Genomic DNA, 20,093 nt, shown 5'->3' on the forward strand with positions numbered 1-20,093 from the left:
GGTGATTAAACACTACACTGCTTGGGCAAACCAGAAACCATGGCTGACTGCAGGGGTTCGTGCACTGCTTAGGGATCGGGAAGATGCCTTCAAATTGGGGACAGGATGACTCTGAGGTCAGCAAGAGCTGTGCTCTCCCGTACCACCAGGAAGGCAAAGCATAAGTCCGCACAGAAACTCAACAGACATTCTTGTGACACCAGGGATACCCGGCACATTTGGCAAGGTACACAAAACATAACTGATTACAAGTCCACCCTCCGTATCAATGAAAGTGACGACTCCCTTCCTGAAAGGCACAATTTGACAGACTGAATGACGTGACATTGAGGGAAGCCCCCTCTCCCCTGAGGAACAGGCATCCTGTCTGGCTGCAGCCAAGGTGGAAAGGATCCTAGTTAGGGTAAACTACGCAGGGTCAGCAACATACTTGGTCAGATGCTGAGGGACTGAGCAGTCTAGCTAACAGAGGCCTTAACAGACATCTTTAATGTCTCTCTGAAATAGTCCACTGGCCCTGCGGGGTTCAAGGCAGCTGTCACCATTCAGTCTCCAATGATAACTAACCCAAACGATTACTGCCCAGTGGCATTGACTTCAACTATCATTAAGTGCTTAGAGCAACTGTTAAAGGGTCATATAAAATCCCACCTTCAGCTACTTTGGACCTTTTCCTATTCTCCTACTGCTCAAGCCAGTCCACAGATGATGCCATAGCCTCAGCCCTCCACTCCATTCTGTCCCACCTGGAAAACAATGCCTCATATGCCAGGATGTTGCTCAACTTCAGCTCAGTGCTTAACACGATCATACCTCAGAGGCTGGCGGGTAAACTGTCCTCACTGGGACTCAACACCGCTCTCTGTAACTGGATCTTGGACTTCCTGACGGAGAGACCCCAGTCAGTCAAAGTTGGCAGCAACATCTCGAGCTCCATCATGCTGAGTACTGATGCCCCCCAGGGCCTGGGGGCTGTTCAGGCTGCTGACTCACGGAATGTACTGTCAGACTCAGTTCAAACCACATCATCAGGTTCGCTGATGACACAACAGTGGTTGGCTTCAACGGCAACAATGATGAGTCGGCGTACAGAGGGGAGGTAGAGAGGTTTGTGAATTGGTGCGAGATCAATGCAAACTAGACACATGAGATGATTACAAAATTCAGGAAGGCACAGACTGACTACACCTGCAGATCAATGGCTCTGGTATGGAGAGAATGAAGAACACAAAGTTCCTCGGCGTGCACATAACAGATGATCTAACCAGGTCCCACAACATCTCCTCACTAGCCAAGGAGGCACAGCAGCGTCTATACTTTCTGAGGAGATAGAGGTGGGCTTGCAAGGTGCAAGGCTCCCTGCCCCCACTCAAACAACTTTCTGCACCATCGAGCACGTCCTGACTGGCTGCATCATTGTGTGGTATGGAAGCCGCAATGGCATCAGACCACAAGACCGTACAGAAGATAGTAAAAACAGCCAAGAGGATCATCAGGGTTTCCCTCCCCCCTCCCCACCATATGTGACATTTACCTGGAGCGTTGCAGACTCAGGGCCCGAAGCATTGTTGAGGATCCCTACCACCCATCCCACAATCTCTTTGACCCGCTACCATCAGGAAGGAGGAACAGAAACATCAGGATGAGGACTGGTGAACCGGGCGACAACTTCTTCCCTCAGGCTGTGCGACTGATGAGTACCCGTCACCATGGACTCATCACTAAGACAACAAGCTGATTAACGTTTACTGTATTGTCTACTGTTTACCTGTGCTGCGCACAGTGTGCATTTTGAGTTTATATTTTATTAACTTATTTATGGTAATATTTTGCTTTGTCTACTGCATGTTGTAAAGGGGCTGGAAGAGTATTGTTTCATTTGGTTGTACAGTATATATGTGCTGTCAGATCACAATAAGCTTAGAACTTGAAACAGTGTTCTTCCAGCCTCTGAACATTAAAGGGAACAGTGCGAATATTAATGTGGGCTCTTGCTGACTTTCTAACTTCAGCACCCATTAAGTATACAGCACAACACTGCTTGATGTTATAGTCCTGTGGTATAAAATATTAGTATTGCCACTTTGAATAACTGAGGCCATGGTGGGACGAAGGATTAGTACTTGGCTTGTTATTATTCTGTTTCAGGGTTCATGGAAGAGTTGGATCAGTGCAAGATTTCTTCACTCTGACGTTAGACTGTAGGACGACCAACATACTATTCTCCGGATATATTTGCAATACATGGAAACCACAATCACATCCGTCTGGAGAAATGTTCACAAGTCAAGCCAAAGATAATTTGAGCTTCCGGACTTCAGATGTTTCCTTCCCATTTGACCATTTGCAGATAAAGCAACGCCATCTGCTGCTGCCCCACCATCGTCCTTCTCGGTCCCCAAACATGGGCCTTAGAGCTATTGTCAACTCCATGCTTTCAAAATCTTTGGATTTAACCACTGACGGCAAGTAAAACTGACGAATTTAAACGGGTCAAAATATGCAAACAAAAGATTTTATTGAAATCAACCATCTGACGAAAATTATTCGACTTGAAACGTTAATCTTTTCGTTTCTCCCCTTCACGATGGCCGACCTGCCCACCTGCTCCTGTTTCTCTTCGATGTTAGCGCTGAGCCTTTAACCGATGTAGCATTGGCTCCCTCTGGTGGATCTCATTGCACTCACAACCCGAAAACATTTACACGGCAACGGTTTAAATAGAGAATGGGCAGCGAGTCAATAAAAAAATCACTTAAACTGCACGAAGTTCCTAATATTAACTCACAGGATGAAAGTTTGGACTACAAAAATATTCAAATAGTATGTTATACTCTGCAGTAGAACAGATAAAATTTAATTAATTTTATCGGTGACTTTAGACGCTACATATAGAAAATACGATTATCTGCTTTAACATTACATGACCCAAGTTTGTTTTATTGGATTCTCTAGAAAGGAACATGAAATACCGGATCAGCCAAATATTTAGATCTTTACTTGGAAACAACGGAAGAAAATGCATTTGAAAAGATGTTTGCTCCCCACGCCTATTATGCAGATAGCATCCTAGCACACAATGCTTCAGTTTACTGAAACCCAACAGGTAGATGAAGGTGGAAAGTAAATTACCAAGCGACATTAACCCAGAAGTTTACAGCCGATTGCTTTGTATTGACACTTAGCTGCACAGTGAACTGAAACAATTATTCACGCAAGAGATTCTGCAGATGCTGGAAATCCAGAGCAACACGCACACACACACACACACAGAGTGCGTTTTGGACATGAACTCTGCAGGTCAGGCAGCATCTATGGAGAGGAATAAAACAGTTGGGATAAATTTAAAATTTGTAAAATAAAATGTAAACTTATCAATTCCGTTGAAGACAAAATATTTCGCCATTCTGTGAATCCCGTGCTGTGGACAGGGAATTGATCAGTTGTATAAGTGATTATTCAAGGGTGATAGAGTACTGTCGATCTGAGTGATCAGAGGTGACGAACGCTACGTGTTTCTGTGATTAGAAAGAGGACCAATTGCAGTGAAGGGCGAAATAGTGCAATTAGCGGCAGAATAACTTTATGACGACCTTCCCGGGGTCTGTAATTACACATACCGTCCCTTCTCTTTCTTTAGACGCCGCTGGCACTGCTTTGGACGTCACGTCCAGTCATTAAAGACACTGAGGGCCGAGCAAATGAGCAATCCGACTCCCCCTCCCGGTCCACACAGCTCCTTCACTATCAATATCCACTCCGAAAAGTTTGACACTCAACCTGATTAAGACTGGATAGTTTTTGACTTGATTGATTTACCTGTCAGCGCTTTTTCCAAGAAACATCAGTATTCAGGCAGTGCGATTGCACATCCCGTGGCAGTGATTACCGAAACAGTTGGAACTATAATACTGGCAAGAATTTTAAACACGCGATGGCCTTTTATTCAGCTAAAGCCATAATTTTATTAATATATACCAAGTACTTAATCCGTTATATCAATGCATTTACAGGAAATATGATTACAACTTCTAAGAGTGCGCTGTGCATCACAAAAGATTTACGGGAACTCTAGTGGTGGTGTATGAACGTTACAATGGCACCTGGAATATGTACGATAGCAAGGCAAGCATGTGATGTAAATGTGTGAGTCTGTTGCTTTCTGTGCTGTGGAGGTGGCGGGCGCACGTTCGACTTTGTAGGCACTTTATCTGCAGCTATGTATGTGGGGGCCACGTTCGTTCTCAAACTACCTTCATGTCGGTATCTACGGTTCGACACGACACCGAGTGCGTGGGGCTATTGTCTGAAGCATTTGAAAGGTCCGGTCAACGAATAACGAGATACGACGTTTTCAAGATTTTAGCGCTGACAAGCTGTAGGTTTGTCAACACCCAGAGGAAAGGGCCCGTTCGCCCTGATTTGACAACAAGCCTCTTCCGCCAATTCCATTCTAGTCCGACAAATCTTACAACATTGGCATGGCTTTAATTAAGGCGGTTTAAAAAGGGCACTGTTTCCATCTCGTTCAGAGGCTGGATCAGTAATGATCACACTTGCTCAAGCGTTGCAGCCGAAGTTCAGGCGCTTAATTCAAAGATGTAAATCCACTCGGTTGACCCCTCCCGCCACCCTCCCCCCGGCCCCGGACAAAAATAAACTGCGATTAATGTTTGCCGGTCAGGAGAATACTAGGTTTTGCGGAGTTCGACATACAGAAGCGAGACACAGGAAGGCATAGTGAGCACGCTAAGTGGTTAAGAAACACGTTGTGTGTGTGTAACTGGGGAAAGGAGAACACGCTGAGGTGCTGAATAAGGGTGGGGGCTCTTGTGTGAAATGCCCAGAGTACGAACCAACTCGGAGAGTTGTTACGTGAATAGTGTAGCCTTTATAAATAGAAATCAGATATTGAAGAGACACTCGCAGAGAGACAAACGGTAGCTTGTGCGGAGCGCCGATGCACTGAAACCCGAGAGAATAGAGAGAAAGCCCAGTTGATAGAATCCGTAAGAAAGTGCGGCTTGAAGGTTAAAGGTAATATTGGTGCTGGAAGTGCGGGGACCGCATCAGTCAATGAAAATTGAAGCATCACAAAGCTTTCTGACAATCCCGCTTCGGGGGAGCTCAGTGAGGCAAGAGCGCCCATTGGCTCGTGGGGCATCAAACCCGTTTCCCAATCGTGCCAATTGCATTTTGGCCACAAGCGAGTAACAGGGTAGGAGCGTTGTGTCCGTCAGAATCAGCCTTTGTGTTAATATGCGTGGCGCTCCAATATGAGTTGCAGCGGCCCTGCTAGTCTGCTGTTGACCGCCGGGCTAAGTGACCTTTGATCGGCGCTTTCTCCACACATTCGAAACAGGAGGATTTCCTAGTCCAGCTCAGCCAAGCTGGGTTCTTCGTCAAATGTCACCTCAGCTGCGCCAGAAAAAAAAGTCAGGTCTGTAGCTAACCAGTGCAGTTTGAAAGCATGTCCTGAAAATCAACTGCACCAGCCCCACATCAAAAAAGAAATCTGTGTAAGTAATAAAGTAGGGGGAGAATTAAATACAGGTCCACGGAGTATTTCCGTAATAGATTTGCAATTACAGCAGGGTTCTCGCAAACTGGCATGCACATGCCAACACTCGGGCACATTTGGGCACAGTATACACTCACTACAACGTGGAGACATATTTAAACATGCTCGAACAGCGCTCACTAGGGAACATTGTTTTGTCCAAAAACTAACTGACTGGTAGCAACAATTGGGAAATATAGAAACTTGTTCTTAAAATGGGGACGGTCTAAGCGAGGTACCTCCTAGCGTTCCTCCACCGCCTGTGTCATTCAGGCTAACTTACACGATCACTGCGTGGTTGGCTGTTTCGCTGTGTCGCCTCAACTTTTTTGGAACACGGGCGGGTCACCGGGTAACATTCCCGCCCTCAAACCCAACTGCAACGGACTTGAAAAGTTCAAGCGGGAAACTTCTGACCTTTATCTCCCTCACCTTGGCGAATCGAAGGCGGGTCTCTGCCGGTTGTGAGCGTCCGCTGTCCGTAACTGAGCAATTCCTCAAACACATCCCATCGAATAGAAACACCCAGCTGTGGAGGGATGGTTACACCGGACCGAGCGAGGATGAGACAAGCGTGAGGTCGAGCATCGAGTTGGGAGCTGAGAGTGTATTCAGTCTAACGTGGAAGAGCTGCGGGCTGTATCGCTCACTGCCCGGGGAAGGTCCCTCTCCTTCACCACCTCACACGAAGACAACGCGGGACTTTTTCTGCCTCATTTATCCATCGCTGAGCCCTCCGGTGTCAAGTCGGCGCCTGGGCTGGGGTCAGCAGTGTTAAAAGTTGCTGCAGTTGACGCGTTGCTGCTTTGTAGAACGGCGAGTGGCTCGGAACTCCCTTTATCCCACTCGCCGCGACCTCCTCACTGGATCCCCCTAGTCGCCGCCCGCGTCCACGGCTGTGCCTGGCACTTTCAGAGGGTTAGAGCGGAGCTCGCAACGCAGCGGACGTGATGTCCTCACTCCCCGCCATCGCCTCTGGACACGAGTCAGTAAGGGAGAGACCCGCTCCCATTCCCGCCCGAGTGACGCGAATTCCAGGCACGCCCCCCCCCACCAGCTCCCGCCCACACCAACACACACACACCGCCCTCGAAAGGAGTCCTTATTTCTCCCCAACCCTCTCCACATCCACCTCAGCTATCACTGGCAGCGGCCACAGTCCTCCGGTTTTAACTTTTTTGCGTTCTTCCATTAGGGCGAGGAACAAATCAGGGTTCATCTGTTTCCTTCGCTTCAGCTCCCCTGCTTTTGTTAGAAATAACGCGGGAGGATTAGCCGCGATTCAGCTCAGTGGAGTCTCGCCCGCAATCTTATGCTGCATTAACCTCTCTGACCAACAGAAAGATGCAGGGGTTACACTTATTGCTGAAATTTTAATTCGGCATGATCTTCAGAGGTTTCCCCCGAGGATTCTTTAAGTTGTGAGATCGTTGTTGCAAAGTATCGCCGTCGGTACTCAGAAACACAGCGCCTTGCTATTAGTAGCCGGCAAGGAGATTTCATGCATTCTGTGTAACACCAAGTTACCTGGGCTGCGATCCGGACCGCTGATGTGTAAGGGCTTGGAGCGGTCCGGAACACTGCTGTCTCATGTCTGTGGGGATCTTTCCCCCGACCTGTCCGCTTTGGACGGATTCCGCCTTAAATGCGTCCTTCTAATGCGGCTTTGTGGAAGCCAACGTTGAGCTTGAAACTGGACCCGTTCAAAGCTCATCTGGGTAATCTGTGCGTGCTAGCCTACTGACTTAATTGAATGCAAACATTTTAAATGTATTAGATTTAATTTGGTCCGGAATGAGTGTCGGAAACCGTAGCTCGCTGTCCAGGTAATGAGGCAGTGGCTTTGCAAGTCTCCAAGCATTGCCAATGCGCCGATCTTTCTGTAGTGAAGGGTTCTTAAAAGCAACTTGACCGAGAAGGTGTTGGTCCACCTCCTGACTACCGATGGATTTCATTTACTGGTGAATATTAAGCGGAACTGCAATGTGTCGTATTTATACATAAACTGAATTTAGAAAGACCTAAAACAAGGGCGCCGAAGATCAGACTTGAGTTATGATTGCATTTCCCAGGGAAATCCTAAAACCATGTGATTGTTTCATGGCCACTAGTTCTTTCAATGGGGAACACGGCCTCGACTGCGAGCGGGTTCTGTCACGTATCACTGGCTCAGCGCGCGGAATGGATAGAATTAACCCTTTCTGCATCTCTCCAGAATTATACACCAAACAAGACCCAGCCTTCCCAAGGACTATTCCTGACTACTTCCCCATGCAATTCACAGTGAAATCTGAAATAATAAAGCGAATATACAAAGGGTTGCATTTCACACAGCTTACTTTTACTTAGTGTTGGGGGGTGAGCAGATACAGAAATTTAGGGCTAATAATGGATTAACATGATCAGATCTAGCAAATAATGAAGAGTTACCTCAACGTACAGTATGACTGGCTGTCAATAAATACAAAAGGAATGGCTGATGTTTTTGAATCTTCCTTTGATATTGTTTTGTTCATTGACGTTAGTTAAAAAAAACTGCACGCCTGATTAAGACTAGCATATTAGTTTTAGCACTATAAGAGATTTAATTAACAATTCAAGATGAGTCAATATATAAGAATGTTTGGTTGACAATGCATTGAGGAAATGACAATATAGCAACAGTGTTAACAGCAGTGTGACACAAATACCCGACCAGGCAGCGTCAGAATCCGAAGCAGGTTCAATATTACCGGAGTGTCGTCAAATGCGCTGCCTTTGCGGCAGCGGTACCATGCAATAGATTTTGGAAGGGGAGGGGGAACCGTGAATTATAGTAAATATATATACGTCATTAATATATATTAAATACTTAAATTAAATAAGTAGTGCAAAAATAAAAATTAAATGTAATGAGGTAGTGTTCATTGGTTCAATGTCCATCCAGAAATCGGATGGCAGAGGGGAAGAAGCTGTTCCTGAATCGTTGAGTGTGTCCCTTCAGGCTTCTGTACCTCCTTCCCGATGGTACCAAATGAGGACAAGGCATTACCTGGGTGATGGGGGTCCTTGATGATGGATGCCGCCCTTTTGAGGCATCGCTCCTTGAAGATGTCCAGGATAACAGGGAGTCTGGTGTCCATGATGGAGGCTAATGCGACGTTAAGAATTAATACAAATGTAATAATACTTGCAGATGGTATAATGTGACTGGCCAACATTACAGCATTGGTCACTGAAGATTAGACATTGATTGACATTCAGTCTTAGTGACAGTCAATTCATTAATACCCCACAATATGATATTCGTGATTAATCGACAGGACGGCATCGGTGAGTGACTGACATGACAAAAGAGTGATCGGATTTGACTGCATTATGAATAATTGACAAAGTGGTATTGGGGACAGCAGAACTAAGAACAAAAGCGTTTGTAATCATCGACTGGTACTCAGTGAGTAATTTACTCCACGTTTTCAGATTAGGTTTTGCATTAAGTTCTGGATAAAATGTTCCCCACTATAGAGGGCAAAAATGCACTGCGTAACGTGTACTATATTGATTAGAAATAGGAATCTCCTCTGGGCAAATAGTATAAGAGATGACATTTCGAAACTGTACCTAGTTCAAGAAGATGAAGCGGTACAACAGAGTGGGTGGAATTAATTTTATGGTCTCTCATGGATAAAGTTACGGTAAAGTCCCTGATCTTTTTTCAAATAAGAATTGTTCCTTTTATCAAAACGGAGCCCGCAAGTAGTTTATCTTGCGCCGCAGTAAACCCATCACCCCCTCCACCGCCAGTGTGTAACTCCCGAGACATTCAGCTAATTAAATATTTATCATGCAAGCCACGCATTCTTTATCTAGTGTTTTCATTGGCCATCTCTGCGGAATTTATCTATTAAGAATCGTCATATATCTAAACTCTCAAACCAGCTTCCCGGAAAGCGCATTTGTGTGCGGGTTTATTGATGAATATGTTTCTTGGCGGTGTGCTTCCTGCGGTCTATGAGGAGACGGTATTTGCAAATGAACGCATCTTTCGCAGAGCTGCGAACTACTGTCGGGACAATGTCCACGTTTTTGTAGAACAGTGGACATTGCACATGGTCATTCCTCTCATTCATTGGCACTATTGTGCCCTGACCAAGTGTGACGGACATTGCACAAAGTTACTTTACAAAACTGTCTCCGCCCGCTCAATCTTTTGTGGGAATAGAACTCCAGAAATGCGCAGAAATCTGCAGCTCCTCGGATAAATGGTCCAAGAGTGAGCCAACAAGCTCTCATGCGGCGTGGATGCAGTACTGTATTAATACGGGTAGTAAAAGTAAACATGTGGTTTGATAATGAAGCTATGCCCGAAAAAAATAAACGGACAGCTAGCCAGAGGAACTCAGCGAGTCGTGCAGCATCTGTGGTGATGCTGCGTCAGGTGAGTCCCGATGCAAGGTTGCGACCATCGATGCTGCTGCCTCGTACAGTTTCTGCAGCTGTCTGGCATATCCTCGAGATTCCAGGGACTGCGGTCCCTTCTGTGTCCTGATCCTGCCTCACCCTGCCACCAACGTAGAAACGTGTCAGCAGAACTCCTGAAAAAACCCTTTTCCTTCCACCTTCTCCAGCCCACTGCTTTTGAGGGTAACTCAACAAATCGCAATCGGCCCCAGTTATCCTCCAGGAATGCAAAAAGGCTGCAATTCATTGAAACTCCTTTAAATTCTTACTATTCTACTTCCACTGTAGTGTAATAGTCTACTTTAATCGAATCTACCACAATAATGTTCTACTGTTCTCTGTTCTAGGTAATGTCTTACAAACTAATAAACTGAAGTAAGTTCCCAAGAACAAAAATATAAAAAGTTTTGATGCACTGTTTTGGGTTTTGTTCATCTGTGCCATTATATTTATAGATACTCATGTATGTATGTTTGTATATATAGATATACAGTATATATACAGTACTGAGTACAACTCTTGGGCACATATATATAGGTAGGGTGCCTAAGACTTTTGTCAGTACTGTAGTCACTGTACTGCAGCCAAAAAAAAAAACAAATTTCATGACATATATGAGTGATGATAGACCCGATTCTGATATGGATCTCTTTTGAGAACTGAGAGTGGGAAGGGGGCATGATTTTCCTAATCATGGTTAGGAAAAGGGGAACATAGAACATAGAAAATCTACAGCACATTACAGGCCCTTCAGCCCACAATGTTATGCCAACCATGTAACCTACTCCAGAAGCTGCCTAGAATTTCCCTACCACATAGCCCTCTATTTTTCTAAGCTTTCTTAAAAGACCCTATTGTATCCCAGAAGACAGAGGGAAGGGAGCAGGAAGCACTAGAGAGACATTTTGTAATGATCAATAAACCCAATTGTTTGGAATCAGACAACCTTGCCTGGTGTCTCAGGATTGGGTGTGCCTGCACCTGCGCCACCCCCTTTCACCCCCCCCCCACCCTGGAACTCTGGCTCTCCCACCCGTCCACCTGTCTCACACTCCTTCCGTGGTGCTCCATCCTCACCGTTCCCAACATCCTTTGCCCCCACTGGATTTACAACTCACTGTCCACTCCAAGTTTACAAATTCAATACTGTGTAAACATCTAAAGTCTCAGGCACCCCAGCAATATATATATATATATATATATATATATGCCTAAGACTTCCTCACGGTATTGTATATAGATATATATATATATATATATATGAGATTATGAGAACACTCAGTCCTCTTTTATTGTCATTTAGAAATGCATACATGCATTAAGAAATGATACAATGTTTCTCCAGAGTGATATCACAGAAAACAGGACAAACCAAAGACTAACACTGACAGAACCACATAATTGTAACATATAGTTACAGCAGTGCAAAGCAATACCATAATTTGATGAAGAACAAACCATGGGCATGGTAAAAAAAAGTCTCAAAGTCCCTGAGTTCCCCAATAGCAGGCAGCGAAAGGGAGAAACTCCCTGCCATAAATCTCCAGGCACTGTCAACTTGCCGATGTATGTATGTGTGTGTGTGTGTATATATATATATATATATATATATATATATATATATATATATACACACACGCACAAACTCTATATGTAAATACACATAGATATACAATGCAAATTTATTTTATAGTGTCACGTGTTTGTTTTCTTTTACATAGCACCATTGCAAGCCAGGTAGCCCCTAAGGTTATACATCCTTTTGGATTCGCCACCGGACGCAGCCCCTTAATGTCTGGGTTCATTTGGGTTATTGCTGGGCAATAACAGAACATTGCCAACTGTTAAGAAGATTGTTATGTAGTTCTAAGTTGAGCCCTTAATTGGGGTGACTACGTACCAAATTTTAAATGAAACCAGGGTTCTGACTGCTGGCACTCCCCATGACAAATGGCTGGTGTTATTTACTCCTTACTTATTTTTTATTTCTCATTTATTAATCTTATGTGCATTGAAACATACAGTGAAATACATATTTTGCATTTGCAATACAAAGATGTGCTGGGGGCAGCCTGCAAGTTCTGGTTCCCACAATGCTCAGCAAAGCAACTCCTTTCCCACCAAGCACACACAGATGGGGTCGCCAACCACAGGAGAGTCCAGCTCTGGGCCTCACACCTCCCAATTGTGATCTCAGGGCTTTGATTACCAGGCTTCGACCCAGGATTCACCAATCAAGGCCCTCGGACTTCAGAACCTGCTAACCAGCTTTGCACCTCCAATCCTAGACTTGTGACCCCAAGACCCACCAACCTCAAAGATTACCAGCCCTTGTTTTTGGGACCCACAGACGTCAGGTCTCTGTCCTTGGTTTCCAACTGCAGAACAGTCTGATGTGAACTCCCACTGCTGGCTTCTTCCCCTATCTCCCCTATCTCTACATTTACAGTCCCTGTCCTCTCACTCCCCTCATAAGACCATAAGACAAAGGAGCAGGAGTAAGCCATTTGGCCCATCGAGTCTGCTCATCACTGTCCCTACCCCTAATTTGGACACTTTTTTTCAGTGAGCCCTGATGTCTTGCGACAATCTGGCCCTATATGGTGTGTAATGTTAGAAGATTCAGATGACAGGTCGTCTTTATTTTGTTGCCAGCATCAACTTGTTCGGATGGATTTCTTGGTGGTGAACCACAGTGTCTTTCTGCAGCAACCCTTCCATTTGTATACTTACTTACTGCCCATTATGCTGCTCACATTTAGGACAGCAATGAAGATTCTCCATCTCTGGCAGAGTTCAGGACTTCCTTCACTGTGTCAGTAACTTCCTCTCAGTTTTCACTACTGTCAGTCATGCAAGTCCTGGGTAGAGACTCAGGAATACCATCACACTGAAATGCAGAACGATTCTTCATTGCTGTTTCTGTAGCTAGCCCTGAGATGAATTCCCCAACCAGGAACACATGTGGACTACTCTTTATCTGTCCTCTACCCTTTGACTTGTTTGGCATGGGTGATCCTACCAAGAGCCAAAGCACAAAGCCCTGACTCCAGCCAACATAGCTCTCTGGGTCACTGAGGCACACAAGCCTCCAGACCACGATAAGGTTGTAGTCCTCTTGGAGGGTTCCATTTGTGTCCGAACATCTTTCCTCCCCCCACCCCAAAACATGTACAAACATGTAATCAATAGGAAGTCAAAGTTTTTTAAAAATATTTTTGACAGCAGTTTAAAGATCCGTCCCTTCTCTGCTATAGTAAACACGACCCCCACTGCTTTTTGGGCCTATTGGTGGCATCACAACACACCTGACCCTTCATGATGTTCCTTCCTACAGATTATGCCTAATCTGTGCCTGGCCCCATTCGGTTGCAGCTCCGTATTGCCGGTGTCTATATTCACAAAGGTGACTGCCCTTGTAGGCTCATTGTTTCTGCCTGCTCTTGGCCCGCTGAACATACCTCATCATATCTCAAATCGGTCTTGCCCTCCCGCCCACCTTGTCCACTCCCTTCCCGCTTACATCTGGACATCTTGCATGCTCTTCATTTTAAGAACCTCCAGTTCCCTGGCTGCCTCTGCCTCATCTTCACATTGGGCATCCAGTATCTCGACACTTCCATTCCCCACCAGGAGGGTATTCGGGTTCTCAGCTTCTTTCTGGAACTGCTACACCGCTGACCCTACCTCCCCAGCCCTGCTTAAAATGAATAACAATACACGGTTATCATTAAGCAAATTATTTTAAAAAAAACACAGACAGAATAAACGGCATATGTCGGAGATGTGAATTAAACAGAGAAAATGTTGGAAATAAGCAGATCAGACAATGTCTATGGGGAGAGAAACAAGTTAACATTTCGTGATGATGAGTTATTTTTTTACCAGATATCGGAGCCACTGGAGAATTCTAGCATTTTACGTTTCTATTCAGGTAGTGAGTAATAACCATACAACTGGGTCTGATCACTGAACTGAGTAAGTTGTACACGGATCAGTGAGACCAACGCAGCGAGTCCAGCTCAGCACAGAAGGCGAACGAAATTACAATTCTACAGTTAACTCGGGTACTTGGAGGAGGAAAGAACCAGTTTGGAAGAGATTTATAAATCTCATCCCCGGCTGTCAAATAGAACGAATGACTGAGGAAATTTCAGCTACCGTACCAGTGTTCATTCTCAGAACTCAGAGACCAGAAGTGGGTGTTTGTGGACTGTACTGATGCAGGGAGTTAATTGTTTTCCGGTTTTAAAAAAAATAGCGGAAGATAAAAAGTGATCGAGTTATTTTTGTTTAGTTTGATTTCTGGTGAAGGAGCTGTGATCGTCGACGCAAAAATGGAAGATGCAATCACACCTTGTACTTAGGCAGCTCTTGGTACTTAGAAGCACGCAGCGGAACTGGACGGGCGGGAACTGGTGCGAGCGTGTATGGGGGAGCGGGTGGGAAAGAGTCGCTTTTGGAGAGAATTTGTCCGAGATTTGCAGTCCTGGCACATCGGGTTGTAGCGTGTTCCTAGCATCACCATGATCACATTTTGTTTCGTTAGGATGTAGCCTTACCAAATTCCAGACGTGCCCGTATGTGATACTTTGTAATCGAGATTCATTCGTTCCAAACGGGTCTTTTTGTGGAAATACATGTTATACAGGGAGCTAACCTGCTTGTCTCACTGGAGAAATGCAACACAGCCCTATAGGCTGTGTTGCAAACACACCCGTCCTCAAGTATCTGGATGCGGCTCTGCCTTATCTCCCAGCACGAATTTCTGCTTTGATCTCTCGCTGGAGAATTATGAACAATGCCTTGGTTAATCCACACTCTTCACCAAGTGATTTGATGTCTTGATGAATTAGTCCAGGTGCCAACCCCTTTCTCTGTACAAAAAGCAAATTAGCGAGCTATTGGAATTCTGATGAGTAATGGATCAGGGCGGAGGATCAAACGCGAAGCTGGCCTGCCCACGGGTTTATCCTTTATGCTGTGCATTATATTCTTTTACGTGGGTTGTGCCTGCAATTAAACTGATAAGAGGGCACACAAAGAAAAGTATTGTTGCTTCTCCAACGAAGAAAACATCTGTTTCAGCGTTGCCCAATATGAGTGCCTGTGTCTGGCGGTGATATTTCGCAGGTTAGACCTTTGGATGATCTCCTCCAGCTGCCCAGCAGGGTTTCTTTGTATGGGTCAAGAAGAAATAATGAGGTTGATCCTCCAGCATAAGGCTCCAGTATGTCCAATTTGCACAGCGCAGACTAGGTGGAAACGGGCTGGTCATGGGGGCGACCAAAGGGAAAGAGAAGCAGTGATGTGGCACCTTCACTCTGCCTGCACTTTGAACTCCAGTTCCCATTCCCCAGCTAAAACATCTATCCATGGCCTCCTCTGCTGCCGTACTGAAGCTTAGCACAGTGTAGAAGAAGAACATTGAGCTACTGAGGCTAAATGGGTGAAATTGGGGAATAAGAAAGGGATGGCCACGTTAGTGGGATTATATTATAGATCACTGAATAGTCAGTGGAATTTAGAAGAACCGATCTGTAGAGTAATTTCAGTATGCTTCAAGATACATAAGATGTAATAGAAGGCAGTTTTATCTTTCCACATATTGAATGGGATTCCCATAATGTAAAAGGGCTGGATGGGATAGAGTTTGTCAAATGTGTTCAGGAAAGTTTCCTTAATCAATATAGTAGAGGTTCCAAACAGAGATAGTGCAGTATTCCTATTAGGAAATGAGACTGGGCAGGTGGCAGGACTGTGTGTAGGGGAACACTTTGCACCTAGCGATCATAGTCTCATTAGCTTCAAGATAATTATGGAGAAGGATGGGTCCGGTTCTCAGGTTGAGATTCTAAATTGGAGAATGGTCAATTTTGACTGTATCAGAAAGAATCTGGAAAGTGTGGGATGGGGCAAGTTGTTTTCTGGAAAAGGTGTTCTTGGTAAGTGGAAAGCCTTCAAAAGTGAAATTTTGAGAGGACAGAGTTTGTAAGTTCCTGTCAGAATAAAAGACAAGGACAACAAGTTTGAAGAACATTGGTTTTTGAGAGATATTGAAGCCCTGGTTAAGAAGAAGAAGGAGGTGCAGAGCAGATGAGGTACTTGAGGAATATTTAAAAATACAAGAGAATATTTAAGGAAATTGGGGAGGTTAAAAGAAGACATGAGGTTGCTCTATCAAACAAGATTAAGGAGAATCCCAAGGGTTTCTATGGAAGCCAAAAAAGGTTAGCAAGGGGCAAAATTGGTCCTCATGAAGATCAGAGTGATCATCTATGCATGGAGTCAAAAGATATCAGGAAGATCTTAAACAGATACTTTCATCCGTATTTATTCAGGAGACAGACACAAGGTCTATAGAAGTGAAACAAAGCAGCAGTGAGGTATACAGATCACAGAGGTGGAGGTGTTTACTATCTTAAGGCAAATTAGGGTGGATAAATTCCCAGGACCTGACAAGGTGTCCCCTCAGAGCTTGTGGGAGAGAAATTTAAAACACACTTCACAACAAGTGAGGTACTGGAGGATTGGAGGATAGCTGATGTTTTTCCACTGTTTAAGAAAGGCTGTAAGAATAAGCCAGGAAATTACAGGTCAGTGAGTCTGACGTCAGACATTAGTAAGTTACTAGAAGGTCTGGATATATAAGTATTTGGATAGATGGACTGAATAAGTCAATATGGCTTTGTAAATGTTAGGTCATATCTAAACAATCTTAAAGAGTTTATCGAGGAAGTTACCAAGAAAGTTGATGAAAGCAAGGCAATGGATGTTGTCTACATTTACTTTAGCAAGGCTTTTGACAAGGTCCCGCATGGGAGTTTGGTCATTAAGGCTCAGTCACTTGGCATTAAGGATGCGGTGGTAAATTGGATTAACATTGGGTTTGTGGGAGAAGCCAGAGAATGGTAGTAGATGGTTGTCTCTCTGACTTGAGGTCTATGACTAGGGATCAGTGCTGGGACCATTGCTGTTTGTCATCTGCATCAACAAACTAAATGATAATGTAGTAAACTGCATCAGTAAATTTATGGATGACACCAACATTTATCAAACTTGCAGTGGGATCTGGGCCAGCTGGGAAAATGGCAGAAGGAATTGAATGCAGACAAATGTGAGGTGTTGCCCTTTGTGAGGAGAAACCGGAGTAGGACTTAAGTGGTGAGCGGTAGGGCACGGAGGAGGAGTGCGGTAGAACAGAGGGATCTGGGAATACAGATCCATATTTCTTTGAAAGCGGTGCCACAAGTAGATAGGCTCGTAAAGAGAGCTGCCATCAGAAGTGGTGGATGTGGGTTTGATTCCAATATTTAAGAGAAATTTGGATAGGTACATGGATGGGATGGGTACATACAGGTATGGTCTGGGTCAGGTCAATGGGACTAGGCAGATTAATAATTCACCATGGACTAGATGAGCTGAAGGACCTGTTATTCTGCAGTGGTGTTCTCTGACTTTATAACACCTCATACCCCATTTTAGTAGTCTCCAACGGGACTACATGGACATTGGTCACTCTAATTTCTGGTAACTACTCGCCTTGTTTACCCATCCCTCTGACCCTTTTTTCCCTTCCCCATCCTCACTACTCGTCCATCACCCACACCTTCTTCCCTTTGTCCTCTCCCTTGCCTCTTCCACCTATCACCTGCCAACTTCTCACATCCCCCTCCGCCTCCCACCAATTTACCTTCCCCCACCGCCACACACACCTGGATTCACCTTTCACCTGCCAGCACCAACTCCTCTCCCATCCCCCACCTTTTTTATTCTGGAGTCTGCCCCTTTCTTTCCTCTCCGATGGAGAGTTTAGCCCGAAATGCCCACTGTTCATTGTCCTCCGTGTGTGCTGACTGACCTACAGAGCTCCTTCAGCATTTTGCGCGTCGCTGGAACAATGGTTCTTCTAATCGAAAGAATCTCTGTCACTTCGCTCAGAGCCCCCGCATAATTGGCTGGTTGAATGAGCGATTGGAGTAAACGTACTGGAAATTCACAGAACGGGAAGAAATCATGTCTGCTTTAAGTAATTACAAAACTTTTTTTTTCCTTTAGCCTCGCCTTATCCCCATTTAACTGAAAGCTGGCTAAATCTAATTGCAATGTTGGTAACACTCAGCGAGCAGTCAATAATTTCTTGCAGCCTGCAACCGAATTGCAAACAATTTGCTGAAAACCAAATTTCCTCACGGTTAGGGCGCCGCTGGAAACCTATTGTACAGTCTTCAAGCGCCACCTAGCGACCACAGATAACCAACTTCAGATCGGCCACGATATCTTTCGCCATCGATTGGAATTCGATCCCTCTTTCATACATACTCTGTGCTTCTCAAACCACTTTACTATATTGTGGAGGCCCTCATTTCTGCCATTAACTTCGGGTCGCGTCGACCCGACTGAGGTCTCGGACGTCGGTGTTGACACACGGAACACACCTGCAACTCAGCAACTGTGACCACTCAGGGGCACCCGAACAGGGCTGGGGATGTGCCCACGTATGAGCTGGCAGAGCTGCCTTTTCCTCAAATCGTTTCATGGTTCCTAGTTCACCGAGCAAACAAAAACAAAAAAAAACACCATTCGCAGGTGGAAGAACCCGACTGGTCGGCTAGCGACTGTGGAGGTAAAATATCCCAACGCAGGGTGTCGAGCGGAAAGTTGACTTTCGCCTCCGCATATGTTGCTTGACCGTCCGAGTTCTTCCAGCATTCTCAATTCCTGCAGCTGCACCGTCCTGTGCCTTCTAGTTCGTCATTTATCTGACCCAAAACAAGCTGACAAATAACAATGACAGTGTTGCTGTTAGTTTCCTGTTCTTTCAATAAGCTCTTGTTTTTCAGTAAATTGACTGCCTGATCCACAGTAGACACTGGCCAGCGCTGTTATATTCTCATTTGGCGCGGTCGAACAGATTTCCTTCTCTCAAGCCCCCAGAAGAATATGAGAAGGGGGGACAGGCCCGATGCCCGTGCGGACGGTGGAGCCAAATGAAACTAATCCCATGTGATTTGAATCCCCCCATACCCTTCACATTCATCTGTCCGTCAAAATGCATCTTAAATGCCACTATTGTGTACACTCCACCACCTTCCCTGCAGGCCTCTTCCAGACACCTACCATTCTTTATGAAAGAAATTTACCCTCTCCTCCCATTAAAATTCTCCACCCCACACCTTAAACCAATGCCATCTGCCTAATATTGACATTGCTACACTGCGGAGGTATTTTTCACAGATAATTTCATAAACTTCAATTAGGTCTCCCTTCAGCTTCCAGAGAAAATATTCCAAGCCTGTCCAATCTCTCTTTGAATCTAATCTAAATATCTCTTTAATCATAAGATCATAAGGATATAGGAGCAGAGGTAGGTCATTCAGCCCATCGAGTCTGCTCCACCATTCAGTCATGGGCTGATCCAATTCTTCCAGTCATCCCCACTGCCCTGCCTTCACCCCATACCCTTTGATGCCCTGGCTAATCAAGAACCTATATATCTCTGCCTTAAATATATCCAATGACTTGGCCTCCACAGCCGCACACGGCGACAGATTCCACAGATTTACCACCCTCTGACTAAAGTAATTTCTCCGTATCTCAGTTCTAAATGGATGTCCCTCAATTGTAAAGTCATGCCCTCTTGTCCTAGAATCCCCTACCATGGGAAATAACTTCACCATATCTAATCTGTTCAGGACTTTCAACATTTGGAATGTTTCTATGAGATCCCCCCTCATTCTCCTGAACTCCAGGGAATACAGCCCAAGAGCTGCCAGACATTCCTCATATGGTAACCCTTTCATTCCTGGAATTATTCTTGTGAATCTTCTCTGAACCCTCTCCAATGTCAGTAAATCCTTTCTAAAATAAGGAGCACAAAATTGCACACAATACTCCAAGTGTGGGCTCACGAGTGCCTTATAGAGCTTCAACATCCTATCCCTGCTCTTATATTCTATACCTCTAGAAATGAATGCCAACACTGCATTTGCCTTCTTCACCATGGACTCAACCTGGATCCGGGCAGCATCCTGGTGAACTTCCTCTGCACCCTTTCCAAAGCCTCCACTACCTGTAATGGGGCAACCAGAAC

At 45.1% G+C, this 20,093-nt stretch overlaps 1 protein-coding gene across 4 annotated transcripts in view; it reads right to left on the bottom strand.

Annotated features, from left to right (window-relative positions):
- LOC140210861 (chemokine-like protein TAFA-4) overlaps positions 1-6,522 on the bottom strand; it is a 362,929-nt gene extending 356,407 nt beyond the window's left edge. For 2 of the 4 annotated variants that reach the window (XM_072280121.1, XM_072280125.1), the window contains exon 1: positions 5,993-6,522. The gene's annotated coding sequence lies outside the window, so the exon portion shown is untranslated. Of the gene's footprint in view, positions 1-5,843; positions 5,860-5,977 lie in introns of those variants that run through there. The other 2 variants (XM_072280123.1, XM_072280124.1) reach the window with 2 other exon arrangements.
- Between the last annotated feature and the right edge of the window lie 13,571 nt (positions 6,523-20,093).

The sequence above is a fragment of the Mobula birostris genome, chromosome 16, assembly GCF_030028105.1.
Source record: "Mobula birostris isolate sMobBir1 chromosome 16, sMobBir1.hap1, whole genome shotgun sequence".
In the NCBI taxonomy this organism is placed as follows: domain Eukaryota; kingdom Metazoa; phylum Chordata; class Chondrichthyes; order Myliobatiformes; family Myliobatidae; genus Mobula; species Mobula birostris.